The sequence below is a fragment of the Aythya marila genome (assembly GCF_965140915.1).
Source record: "Aythya marila genome assembly, chromosome: 11".
NCBI lineage: Eukaryota > Metazoa > Chordata > Aves > Anseriformes > Anatidae > Aythya > Aythya marila.
In genome coordinates this window covers 15,069,344-15,082,953 of record NC_139052.1, presented here as the reverse complement: position 1 = coordinate 15,082,953, position 13,610 = coordinate 15,069,344, and the positions used below count along the sequence as shown (strand labels likewise).

Sequence of the window (13,610 nt, the reverse complement as noted above, 5' to 3'; positions counted from 1 at the left end):
CATCATCTTGGAGGCTGTTTTAGACAGCGCTTTTTGTTTTAATTAGGGAAAATGCCAGTTTACCAGTGCTGCTGCTTTTTCACACTTCAGGTTGTAATCCTTTTTTTTCCACAGGAAGATAAATATCGCTCCCTCTCATTTCTGTGTGTGAGATAGTGGGATGTGAGGCTTGTCCTGCTGCTTCATGCTAAGATTGGTGGTGCTTTTTGGGGAAGAAGCACATCTGGACCACCACCCAACGAGCACCGCATGTTCTGGTACTGGTGCTGTAGGAGCCTTGATGGCAATAAGAAACCAGACGAGCTTGTAATGAGAGTTTGGGTGATGAAAAAGACTAAAAATCTTTCACAAGTCTTTTCATGGTGCTGCAGTTTTCTATGCTGACTGCTTTTAAGTTTTCTGTTGATTTCTAACCTGTAGCTGTCAGGACCAGTGTGTCTTTCAGTGCCTGGTGGATATTTATGTGACAATATTTAAAATGCTGAGTAAAGATACAGCCAACATAGGTATAGTTCCTATGGTCTTGCTCAAGAACCTGTGACTGCATTATGTCATTGAATGTTTGTAAGATACCCTGCAAAACAAACAAAAATACCAAATTCTTCACCCAATTATTTCCAGTAGTTTCATTATCTGTGAAAATAATAGCCTTCAAGATAGTGATGTTTCTCTGCATATCCTTTTGCATTACACGTTTGTTTATTGTTATTAAAATAACTTCCACATTTTGCAACTTCTGTTCCTTCATCAGTGTGAACTGCAACTGTTTGGATTTCTTACTTTTTGTAAATATGTTTAGTAAAACTTTGGTTTTCTTATCAAAATTGATCCTCAACTCATTAAGGAAGCACTGACATGTAGTTGAATCTGCTCTAAGGCAACATAAGCACACCTGTGTGTGCACAGGTACCTTCTAGTCAAATGACAGGACAAAAACACATTTCCCATAGGTGTTAAAGGAGCAGATTGTGTTACTCTTGGACTCTTCCTTCTCCTTTTCTTGAGATAATCTTGGAGCTGAGCACTGGCCCTTCTAATCCAGCAGCGAGCTCCATCCCGTGTTTAATACCAGCGGGACGGTATTGCCGCCGACCTCGGTGACCTGCTTATTTTGAAAGCAGTGCACGCTTTGCTGAGCAATGGGGAAGGCATCGAGGCCTTGGCTCTCCAGCGGCCTCGAGTGCTTACTTCCTAGCAACTGATTAGCGATTACTGTGGGACGAGGAGATTCAGCTCCTTTGATGTCAGCCAGCTAAAAACCCAGGCGAACGCTATCCAAGCTCTGCAGAGCCTCCCTGCCAGCAGCGAGGGAACAGGCACCCTAAAGCATGCTTCCCCTGCCCTAAAATCTCCCAGACTGGGCTGTAGGCCCAGTTTAGCCTGTGCCCAGCTTTTAGAGGGGTAAAACAGGGTGATGGGACTCTTTCCTGGCATTGGTGCCCTCAGCCTCTAGGAAAATGCCATTTGGCAGTGGGTAGGTGTTGCTTGAGGCCTTCTCGTGGAGGTCGGGATGGGGATGGGCCCCCCTCTTTGGTGGTGGGGAGTGGGGCTGGATGAGTCACTTTGCTCTGCCCTTTTTGGGATAACGCTGGCTAGATCAGTTGTTAAATGTGGCTGGCTTTGTGAAGTTCCAAACCAGTTAAACTTCTGTATTCACATCAAGGCCAAATTGATAGGAAGAACGTCAGCTGTGCATAGACCCTGCTGTTTGCTTTGTCCTGTTGCACTCTCGGGGTGGCAGGAGAGTGGAGGAATTTGGGAACAGAGCAGCAGCTGAACACAGCAAGGTGAATCAAGGGCAAAACAGGAGGCTTAACTCGCAATTTCCTTGTCTTTGTTGGTTTAACTCTGACCCTCCCTGTTGTTCAATGTTTTGTATTTAATTTCCTCGGTTGCTTAAGGAATGGTTGGGGCCAGCAGAGGAGCTTCAGAGGTGGAGCATGCAAGATACAAATCATGAACCTGTGTTTTACTCCCAGCAGAGAGTTAGGTTTCTCAAATATGAGGTCAGAGAAAGTAGATTCAAGTTTCAAAGGTGTGGAGGAAGCTTTTAGCCCTGGGTGGCTCACAACTTTGTTCTGTAGCCTTGAGGATGAAAAAGGAAAGTCCAACCTTAATTTTCTGGTGATGCTTGGAAGGCGTTAGATGAGTGCATTCATGAGCAGATTTTCTGGCAACAAAATGGGATCTGATCTCTTGCCGTATCTCCGTGTTGAGTCTTTGTTTCCAGCCCTAGCACTTTGCTTTGTTCCTCTCCTGATGCTCTGGCAGCTGGAAGGTGGAACTTGCAGAGGAAACCAGCTGTACTCCAAGCTTTTGCTTGGCAAAGTTGCTGAACACAAGTTCTTTGGGGTTACTGGGCTTGGCCTCCAGCTTTGAATCTCTCCTGTGAGCCTTTACAGACAGGGCTAATCCTGAAGTAATCCTGAAAATATGGGTGAAATTTGTCAGCCTGTGACAGAAGCAATTGAACTTAAATGATCCCAATACTTTCTTCTGACCCTAACGTTGTCTCAGAAAAGGCCTGGAACAGAAACAGCCTCCCAGCCTAACATACCAAAGGAAAAGCATAGTCAGTAGATAGATGTTAATCTTGTAGAAACTCTGGAAAACAATTTGTTTTTTCTCTTTCCCTGTCTGCCACCACCCTTTTCATTCTTTCTTAATCACATGCATACCTGTTAGCCCTTGGCCACTCAGGACGTTTGCAGGAAGAGATCTCTGTTGCTTGGGAGCTAATCAGCTTCTGCTGCTTGTCCTTTCTCCACCTGAAGTTCTCAGGAGATCTCCTACTCCTGCGTCACCAGCAAGACTTTAGATGTAAATTAAAAGCCCTTCCCTGCCGCCCATGGGGAGAGCCCTCGAGTCCTTCAGCCCAGCAAGCTTTCCTTAGGCACCATGAAGCATTAAGTCTTCCATGGGCACTCTAAGAGCTGTAAGATTTATTTGCCTTTTTAAAGCAGGCATTTTAAAAGCTTGTGTGACGGTATAATTCTTTGTGAAACAGACTTTCTTCACCTGTGACACTAACACTTACTATGATGTGATCAGTTATCTGTGATCTCTAGCAACCTCTAGTGCTAACTGCTTATTCTGTGTACCCCTTGTGTTTTTCTCTTTGTGGGGAAACAGCATGATGAGCGTTTGCTAACATTAAGAAGTGGGTTAGATGGATCAAGAAGATGTGGAGATTGTCAGAATGCTTTCTTAAAAACTAAACTCATTTTTTGTTTAGATTTCTGGACAGGCATTAAGTTCTAGTACCTTTTGTTTTCTATCATTTGTAGACATACTAGTACTTTTCCATATATCTGAAGCATATTATTTATTACTGTTTGTGTGCCACAAAAGGTAAGTTGACATCTGTGTGTCGCAGTCCTCCATGCTGTGAATCTACCCTCCTAGTCCTAACTGTGCTATGGAAAAAGTGCACGTGCCCTTAGACATCGTGGTGAGCATTTTAATTGAGCATATCTTGGAGCGCTTTGTAAGTATAGATCAGAAAAGTGGTGTTTAGCAATAGATGCTATCTGCAGAGTAATATGTACTTTTAAGTCTGCTGTTGTTCAGGGCAGGGCACCTGGAGGGGAAAAAAAGAAACAAAAGTGAAATCATTATCTTGAAAAAGATAACTCAAGCATCAACAAATGAAAAACACAGAGTAAAGGTATTTGACCCAAGGTAAGAACAATATTAAATACCACGGCATGGTCCCTGCCTCAAAACATTTTCCATCAGAAAAAAATAAGATACCAAGCAAATTGGTGTCCTAAAAATAGGCAAGTGGTTTAGACACTGACTGGCTGTCAGTTTGTCTGGTTATGGTTAGGGACAGGTATCTGTCCCAAGAAATGGTAGTGTGAGTACTACTTTTGCTGCTGAGCTCACCGATTCCTTTCTGGTTCTGAATAGGGGATGTATGCTCTTGATCAGCAGGCACAGGACAATTAAATCTGGCCCTAAATCTTTCTGGTAAGTCACGCTGCCAAGCATCCGTGCGTGCCCTGTGCAAGGAGCACACGCGTGCCCAGCAGCCGCGGTGCTTTCCGCACGCCGTGGCCTTGGAGCGGCACCATGGATCTGTGAGTGGTTTGCGTGTGGGGGGGTAATTCCTGCGTGTGCAGGACTGCCCCGGGGTGGGTCTAGGATGACTCCTGCAGCCTGTTTATGAGGACAGCCTGTGCCTGTGATACGGGCTGTTGGCCAGATGGACTTTAGAACTGTATTCGGCTCCCTGTAGCCATTATCTCTGTGTGTTGCTTTGTATCTTTTTCCCTGTTCCTAGCAAAAAAACAAGTCCTGGGTCAGATGGTAATCAAATGTGCTGCCCCAGGCTGGCTGTGGTCAGCTGAAACAGTGCAAGGAGCAGTATCTTTCTTGGTCCTGATAACTGTGCTGTACTGAAGAGGCTGCGCGGCTGTGAATACCATTGACAAGTCCCTCTCAGCTCAGGATGGCCAGTTAAATATCGTTGGTGTGGTTTTTTGTTTGTTTTGCTTTCTTCAAGATAACCCTGTTTACTGTTGTGCGGGATCATGACAAGTCCTGGGGAAGGCAGGCAACGTGCGAACGGATCAGCATCAATTGCAGGAATATGGGAAAGTGGAGATCCAAAAGATTCGGGGCTGCGCTTGCAGCGGGTGAATCACCACTGACACAGGTGCAGATGGGCAGATACATGTCGGAAACCCCGTGAGCACGTGGAAATGTGGGCAGTGCCTTTTGCTGTGTTCCCATGTTCATGCTCGGGTAGTGCCTGCTGCTGCTGTTGACACCCAGGCTGTTGCACAAGCAGGCAGGTACAGGTGCAGTGGCCAAAGGGTGTGTATCAGCAATTACAGTCAGCTGTAACTCTTTGTTTTTCCTGCACTGCGCTGATCGATGAGATACTCTGCTGCACTTCAAGGGGTGGGGGGGAGCAGTCTGTTGAGCAAAAACTGCCGTCATTGCTTTAACCAAAGATGCTTTGCTGCAGGGGATGGTTAGGAGGAGAGAGGAGCGAGTCTGCCAAGGAAGGTACGGGGAGATGTGTCAGCAGGGCTGCGTAACTCCCTGTGTGCCCACAGCAGGGTTTGGTAACTGCCCGCAGCCTTACCGGCATTTATTTTTGTGTTTGTTTTTTACCGGATGCCAGTGAAGTCATGGTGGTGCCAATGTTGTAACTCGCCATTGATAAAGGGGGAGGAGTGTGTTCTGCAGGGAAAACAAGGAGCAGGCCACGCTCTGGCTGCTCCAGCCCATGTGGGAAACCCAGAGGAGATGTGTGCAGGCACAGCCAGCACCCAACCTTGCTGCATGAATGCAGAGCAATGGCAGGTTTGGGGCAGTATTTGATGCCAGTATTCTGGACGCAAGTTATATGGATGCTTGCAGGCTTGTTTTGGAAATATATTTTCAGGTTGCAAAAGCTTGTACTTCCTCCCCATGAATTACTGAAGCACTGGGCTGTTTGGTTGTCGGGCAAAATCTGTGTGATGTGCTTATGCAATTTATTAACAGCCCTTGTTTTTCTGCTTGGAAAAACACAGCTTTTCTGTGCTGTGTTACCGTGACCTGGCTCTTTAAAGATATTGTTGCAGGGCTCTGCATCCTGAGAGGGAGGAAAAAAACAAAAGCAACTGAATGAAAATGGCCTTTTTGTTGGAGAAGGGGGAAAAATAAAAGCTGAGCTACATGAAAGCAAATCAGACAACCCCCTGAAAAGGCACTCTGTGGCTGCACACTGTTAGTTTTCAGCCACCCCATGACGTGAAGTGCCTGATCTGCTGCTGTTGAAAAAGGCTTGTAGCAGTGCTCCGCGATAAGTTATGCTGTTGGAGAAATGGCCCTGTATGTAAAGAAGCAGAGTACAAATGCCACGTGATTCTCCCAGCTTTGCTGCTTCACACTCAGTGATATTTGTGCAGCTCCCGCTTGCCCGGGCTGCTTCCCCGGGGCTTGGCTGGCCAGGAGGGCAGCGTGTGCCAGTGCACCCAGAAACAAGCTGCGGGCCCTTTGGCACGGGGTGAGCCCACAGGCTTCATTCAGAGCCCTCAGTGATCTCTGAAATGAGGCATGCGAGCCCTGCCTGCTGTCGCACAGAGCCTCATTCATTGCCAGCCCTGCTGCTGGCAGCCCCAGAGCCCGCAGCCGCCGCCGAGTGCCCTTCTGACGACGGGGAGCAGAGGAGGGATGGTGGGCGAGATGTGGAAGTGAGTTCTGGAGTCCCTCACTGTTCAATACCTGCATTGACTGCGGCACGTAACTCCTTTTGAAAGCCCAAATAATGCCTCCCAGCCCTGATACTGGTACAGTGTTTTTTCACTTGACCGCTTTACAGAAAGAACAAAAATTATGCTGCCAAACTGCAGTTCAGCACCGTGTTTATTGACATAAAAGCTCAATACAGCAGAGAAGAAAACTTTAAGCTAAATGATTTCTCAGTTACGTGGTACCAATGCTATGAACAGAGATCGGTATTGTCAGGAAGTATTTGAACCTATTCATGAAAAGAAAAAAAGGCAATCTCAGGGTATGTGCGTTCTTGTCCACATAGAGTTCTTGTGCTGTGAGTGCTCATCAAATAGCTACATTGCCGTGTTCGTTGTCGCAGTTTTTGAGCAATCTCCCTCTGTAGACTTGGTACTGATGATGCTTTCTGAAACGGGACTGCAGCTGGGAGCAGAAGTCACCATGGCAGTAGAAGTAGCAGGCACCGCCAGGGGTAGGTTGGAAGCGGTGCCCACTCTGTAACGTGACCTGGCGCTGGACAGGGTGAGCGCTGCTCTTGGAAAGGCTTTGGATGCTTCTATCGAGTTTGAATGTGAATTTGGCAAAGAGGAATGGAGAGAAGGGATGGCTGTTTGCTTTGGAGCATCTCTTGTGCTCTGCTGTGTGTGGCACTGCTGCTAAAACAAAGTGCTCCCCGTTCAGCCCTTCCTTGCTGATGGGGGATGTGGGTGAGCTCACATGGCCGGAGCCAGGCGGTGTCTCCGGGAAAACGTGATCCCCGATACGAGTCCGAGGAGCTGCCTCACTGTGTAATAGCTTGAGCTGTTGTGCAACCCGCCTGTAATCTGAGCGCCGGGTTGCAGGTTTTTGTTGCATCACTGGACCTTCTCTTTCATTATTGGTTTAGGAACATTAGACAGATCTCATTTATATAATTAGGCGCTACGCAGCTCCGGTGACATGTTGTTTTGAGCAGTGAAACAGCGTAATCCTGTCATGCCTGGCAGAGCCAGGCAGCCTGGCACCTGAGCAGCTCCTCTGCAGGCAGGGGACAAGTCACCTGTGTGGGGACATGGATGCTGGGCGGTGTTACGTGCGGGCACGTGGGTGGAGAGGTGACACCCAGGTGGTTTGCTTCATTTTCTGAGCATTGTTGTCCCCTCCCAGCGTTTACCTGTGGGGTCTGCGGACAGCCTGGCGAAGGGATGCTGAATGGTTTTACTGATGTGTCAGTGGCTGCTAGGTGCAGATATTTGCCTGCAATATGTATGTGTCTGTCCTTATCATTTGCTTTCTAAGCACAATAAAAGTGTTTTGTTTTGTTTTGTTTTTTTCCTCATTTCCACAGTCATATTTTTAGTTTTTCAGTTAGGGTGCCTTGCAACTGCTGATGACTTGGGTTTCATCCCTGCTGCGGAGCAGTGCTACCTCGCTCCATTTCCAGGTTGGAATTGAGACAGGTCACAGTTAAGACAGATTCCAGCTGGGAACCCATGGGCTGCTGCCCAAGCAGTGATGTCACATTCAGGCCTGGACCAGGGGGCTGGAATGTCAGGGCACCCCAAGGCCTTCCAACATCAGGTATTGTGCGAGTCTTGTTTGCTTTTAGTGTATTGGTGAGATCTCTAACGGGGCACAAAAATATTGCAAACAGCAAACCCATGTCTTTGGCATCTGTCTCGAAGCTCTGGAGGGGAAAATGTGTGTCTGGTTGTAAGGAGAGTGAGCAGGGAAGTGCTTGGTTGGTTGCTGCCTTGCTTCCCTCTTCCACCGACATGGAAAGATCGATGGCTATAAGTTCAAGGAAGTGCTTTCAAAGGAGTTGAAGGCTAAAACTCAGTGTATATGAAAGAAAATAAAACATCTATATGTCATGCCATTGCATGCGGTGCAGAGAAAACAATAACATTGAGCCGTTCACTATAATCCATTAATTCGGATTTCCAAGAGGTGGGAAAGAAAACTTGTCTTATTTTAAAACTCTTAGCTTTTCTTCATGCAGCGTGCCATCTCGGATACTCCCCTCTAAGCAAAACGTATCCACTGTTTAATTCTGGAGGAACCTGGGGTGTGGGTGGTAAATGTGATGAGCAGCGTTCTGCCCTCCGCTGTGCTGGTAGAGATTTAGTGTGAGGCAGCGGTTAGCGGATCCGCTTTGCCTGTACATCTGTAGAGCAGATTTTAGGCAAAGGAATTTTTATTTTCCCATTTATATTGCCAGTATGTGTCCATAGCCATAGCAAATTACTATGTCCCACCGAGTTGTGCTGCTCTTCTCCAGCTTTGGTGGGATCCGCTTGGCTTTCCTATGCGGTAAAGAGGCTGCTGCTCCCAAGGTGGCTCCGTAGCATGTGACTGTGGGAAATGTCCAGGCTCCTTTCCCTAAATAATGAGGAAGCCTGGTTCAGAGCATGGGGTAAACTTCCAAAAAGGTCTCGTGAGTCAGTTTTTCCTGGGAGGCTTAGCAGAGGCAGGAAGAGGACGTCCTGCAATGAGAACATCACGATGGGTAAGTACAGGCCGTGTATTAAAAGCAACAAGATAGCAGCAGCGTGCAGATGTGCATCCAGCAGGAGCTGAGGAGGGGAAGCAGGGCTTTCCTGGACAGCAGTTGATATGAAATTGTGAGGAGGTTTTGTAACGCGCAACAGCCAAAACTCGGAAATACTCCAGAGGTTTGTTTGGGTGCCTTAGCTGCAGGATTGGCTGTGTTTGGGTGTCTTGGCTATCCAAAGGTTCCAGCTGTATCAAATAATCCAAAATAATGAGCAGTTCATCTCCGAGGCCATTAGTGCCCTGTTCTTGGTGCTGTTTTTTGGGTTTGTTGAAAGCTTCATTACTGCAATTACAAACAGATGGTGAGATAACTCGTTCTACGTGTCAAAACTATCAGTGTGCAGAGAAGAAAACAAGTAATGCTGCTCAGAATGAGAAAATGGATTTGTGTTCAGGGAAAAAAAGAAAAAAAAGAACAAGCTGGGAAGTGTTTTCCTCTGCGATGGCCGTGTTTTGGCAGACAGGGAGTTCTATGCTCGCTTGGCTGGGCTCTGCAGAGAGCCAGCTGTGAGCAACTGCCCCCGAGGTCTGGATGCTTTGGTTCCTGCTGAGCACCTGCCTTCATCTGGGCCTTGCTGGCTGCTTCTGCCCACCTTTGCTCTGCTCTTTTCTGCCCTCTCCCTTCCCAGCTGACTGCTCTGGTGTGATTTAAACACAGGATGACTCCGGCTCTCACTGTTTGCAGTTGCGGTCATTTGGTTCATTTAGAAATGTGCAGAGAGCACCTGCTGATGTGTGACTCCTCTGCCTGTAAAGACGCTCATCACCTCTAAGCTACCAGGCTCTATTTTGGGGAAAAGAGCTTTTTTATTGGAAAAAAAAAATTACATATGTAATCGCCCATTTTCACATGAGTTACCTTTTCTTTTTAAAAGTGTGCTTACGCATGCAGGAGCTATCCCATAGCATTTCCATGGGGAGAAGAAACCTTTAAGGAAAGGGTTATTTGATTTGGACAGCTTTACTGATTGTGCAGTTCACATACGGAACTGAAAGTGTATCATAAGACTTTTTAATATTCTTTGCGTCTCTCTGTACTAATCTAAGAAATCGTCCAGAATAAAAGCAAACAAAACAACAACCTGTAAGGATGTTACGGTCGGTGTTGCTGCTTTTGCATTGGGAAACCAGTTGATTTTCTCCACTTGCTAATACTTTCCAAGTCACAAACATCTAAGTGAGTTTTGCATGTGCGTCTCTGTATACACACCCTCATTCCTTAATGGATATGATGAAAAGCTCGCAGTGATTCACAGCAGACTCACTGGGTACTTTACCAGCATTATCTATGCCCATGCTGCTTGCCAGCTCACGGGAGTAGCAATAAGCCCTCCTTTCTCTGCCCGAGAGTTGTATGGTATCGAAAGCCAAGTTATTGGTCTCCCAAACGAGTGAAACCACCGTGTTGCTGTAGTGTGTGCCTTGGAGAGAGGTGTTGATCACCAACCTCTCAGATCAACACGGGCTCGCTAGTAGGAGCCTTGGGTTAATGTTGCTTACTTAACGTAGTTAATCATTGCTTTATCAAACCGTAACCGTGCTTTAACATGCGGTCCTGCAAGTAACACTGCAGGAATGCTGGAGGGAAGTTCCAGGCTGTTGGTTTGTGACTGGGGGGGTGATTTTCACAGGTTAATGAATCCAAAGAAGGTTTGCTTCCCGTGCCTGGGATTGAAGAATTCATGCAGTTCTTGCTGCTGCAGTTGTTTGCCACAAAAATATAATTTAGAAACGTGTGACACCAGAATTAAGTTGTTGTTGCACAGTCATGGGCTCCTTCTTTTTTCTTTCTTTTCCTTGATGCTTTAAGAGGAACAAGAGGGTAAACTTTGTTCTTTTTCCAATTTGAAATGCTCTGTGCTGAAGTGTATATTTGTGGTAAAATGCCTTTTATGCACGCAGCGCCCTGCAGCGCCTCACCAAACGCTCTCCCCATTCCCCAGCAGGAGCCTGCCAGCAGAAAACAGAAAAGTTTCAGTACCAGCTCTCAGAGCACAGGTGTCCAACCGACACTACAGCGTTCAGGCTCTGCTGTGCTTGTGATGGATGAATGAAGGAGGCTTGTTTTGCAATGCATCATCTCCCAGTGTTGTACCTTCCCCAGCCAATTCACCGAACACAATTGATTCCCCAGCCAGTAACCAGCTCTGCCATTGTTCCTGATGCGCTTGTAATTGCGCTTTGAACTCGGCAGGTTGGATCAGGCTGCGAGATTCCCTGATTACAGATGCTTTCCCAACCAGGCAGCGTAGGGGCAGCGTCTCCTCCGGCTGGTCCAACAGGAGCAGGCGGTGCAGCGCGCTTGCGTTGGGGTGATGGGTGCCTATCCTCAACCCTTCCCAGTGTGGTAACCAAACGATGGCCTGAGGTGCCCCGATAGCTTTGATTTAGGTAATGCAATCTCCCACACAGTGTTTATTTAATAAACAAAATCACAACCTGTGCTTTTTCTCCTCTTGCCATTCAATCCAATCTGACTGCTCTTCCCAGGTGTGCTCCGTAGACCAGGCTCAGCCCTGGGGCTGGAGCAAGGGGAAGGCTTTGCCTCAGAGCAGGAAATCTGCCTGTGGAAAAGTGTAGGCAGCCCATAAGGGTTTGGCAGAGGCTTGTTGCTAGATTTTGGGCTTCATCTGTCAGCCGTCTGCCAGCTATCACCTGCATTTGGTGCTTTTGCCTGTTCCAAAATGCAAAAAAATCTTGTGATAAAGAGGGTTCACAGGAGGGAGCAGCTGAGGGAGCTGGGGTTGTTGAGACTGGAGAGGAGGCTCAGGGGAGGCCTTATCGCACCCTACAACTGCCTCAAAGGAGGTTGTATCGGGGTGGGGATCGGGCTCTTCTCCCAAGCAACAAGTGATAGGACAAGAGGAAATGGCCTCAAGTTGCACCAGGGGAGGTTTAGGTTGGATATTAGGAAAAATATCTTCTCTGAAAGGGTTGTGAAGCACTGGAACAGGGAAGCGGTTGAGTCACCATCCCTGGAGGTATTCAGAAGATGCGTGGATGTGGTGCTTAGGGACATGGTTTCATGGTAGACTTGGCAGTGCTAGGTTAATGGTCGGACTTGATGACAGAGGTCTTTTCCAACCCAAATGATTTTGTGGCTTCCATCCCCATCAGCCTAAGCGTTACAGGGCTGGTCTGGGTGCTCAAACCAGGCTCCCCAGCAGCCTCACTGCTCCCCACACCTTCCCAGACCCCACTGACTCCTTCTTCCTCTTTTGCAGGAGCTGAACCTCGTGTCCTGCCCTGTGCTTGCTGGGGGAAGGCCCTGAAGGACATCTTGGAGTGACGGTACTGCTTCATGCAGTTCAAGTAAGGACAAATGTTTTGGCAGCTCTCGTGTATAAGTGAGCACTGAGGCGAGGTGTTTTGGAGAATGGGTTTGCCTAGCTTACCTGCTTCATAGCAAGAGGGGATGCTCGACAAATTATTTTGCCATAAAATAATTTTTTTTTCAGAAGAAGCAAGAAAAACAAAACCACAATCTAGAAAATAAATAAATAGAATGGTATGAAGAGTGCTGAAGGATTATGTGAAGAATTGTGCTCTCACAAGTGAACTCGCAGCAGTTCTGCAGGGTCTCGCCCTTTCCATCGAGCCTATGCCATGGTATAAAATTGCACTTAACGCTTAGGGCACCAGCTGCTCTTCCCTGTTATTTCAAGGCACTGAGTGCATGTCCTGAGGGCGGACAGGCGGTTGTGGCATTCACAGCCTGAGGATTTCCCTGGGGGCTGGTCCGGATGGGAGCTCAGCTCCACAGGGCTGGCTTCCCCGGGAGGACGGCTCCTTGCTGGTGCTGTGCCCCCTGCCCCATGCCCTGTCCTGCACCATTCCGGGTGTCCAAGGCTTGTTTTTCAGTTCCAAGGGCTTCTCGGTGCGGTGAACCAGATCAGGGCATGGATCTGACCTAAAAGCTAACGCACAGTTGCTGCAGGACTGTCAGGAGCTGCTCTGACTCATGCAGTTACACCCATTCTCTCCAAAAAGCCTAGAATTGGCAAAAGCTGCTAGCCTGAAGCAAAGAAACTGCGAGAGTCTTCTTTGGAAATGGGTGCTTGGGCTCTCTCGAGGGAGGAAGGGAGGGAGGAAAAGCACTGCACGGGAGTTGTTTTCTCCTCCCGCTGTGTCTAACCTGTTTACCTTCTGCAGCATCTCACATTTTCCATGGCGGAGACCAGAAAGACTGGGGCTTTGAAAGCAGCGTGTTTAGCAGCGCGGGGTCCAAGTCATTTGGCGTTGCTGAGCTCTTGCAGCAGCTGGGCGGATTAACCATAAACTGCTGTTACTCTAGGGGGACAAGTTCTGTGATTATTTTGGTTTGTTTTCTTCAGTGGGTTCGGCAGGGGAGTCATACCTATTTTCAGATCTCAAGAAAAGAAAAAAAAATAAATCTTTGGCAAAGTTATGAATGAAATGTACTTTGCTGGGAAATAATTCCTGTGAGGACGTGGCTGGCGGAGGGCAGGTCCCCGAGTCCATCATCAGCTCAGCTGCTCGCTAGCTGAAAGTGCTGGGGCATGGTTAGAGGAGGAATACACTACACCGGTTGCTGCACAAGAAGAGCAACTTGTGGTTTGATTAGCCATTAGTTTCTTAGCTTATTGTTCATTTCTGGAGCACGGGAGCTTGGGATGAGCAGCGCTTGCTGCAAGGGAAGGTGCCAGACCCTTCCCAGGGCTGATTTCTGCCATGCCCAGCAGCAGCGGTCCCTGGGTGCAGGCAGCAGGCGCTGCTCACCTGGCCTCCTGGGAACAGCCTCTGCATCGCGGCTGCTTTCGGGTGTGCTTCCTCTGAAGGACCTGGAAAAAGTTGTGCTTGAGTTTAGGAGTGGCTTTCCTTAT

General features: G+C 47.8%; 1 protein-coding gene across 10 annotated transcripts in view; it reads left to right on the top strand.

Annotated features, from left to right (window-relative positions):
* Positions 1–13,610, top strand: part of AKAP13 (A-kinase anchoring protein 13) — a 217,491-nt gene that overhangs the window by 34,850 nt on the left and 169,031 nt on the right. For all 10 annotated transcript variants that reach the window (XM_082768863.1, XM_082768865.1, XM_082768870.1 and 7 more), the window contains one exon: positions 11,991–12,078. The gene's annotated coding sequence lies outside the window, so the exon portion shown is untranslated. The remainder of the gene's footprint in view (positions 1–11,990; positions 12,079–13,610) is intronic.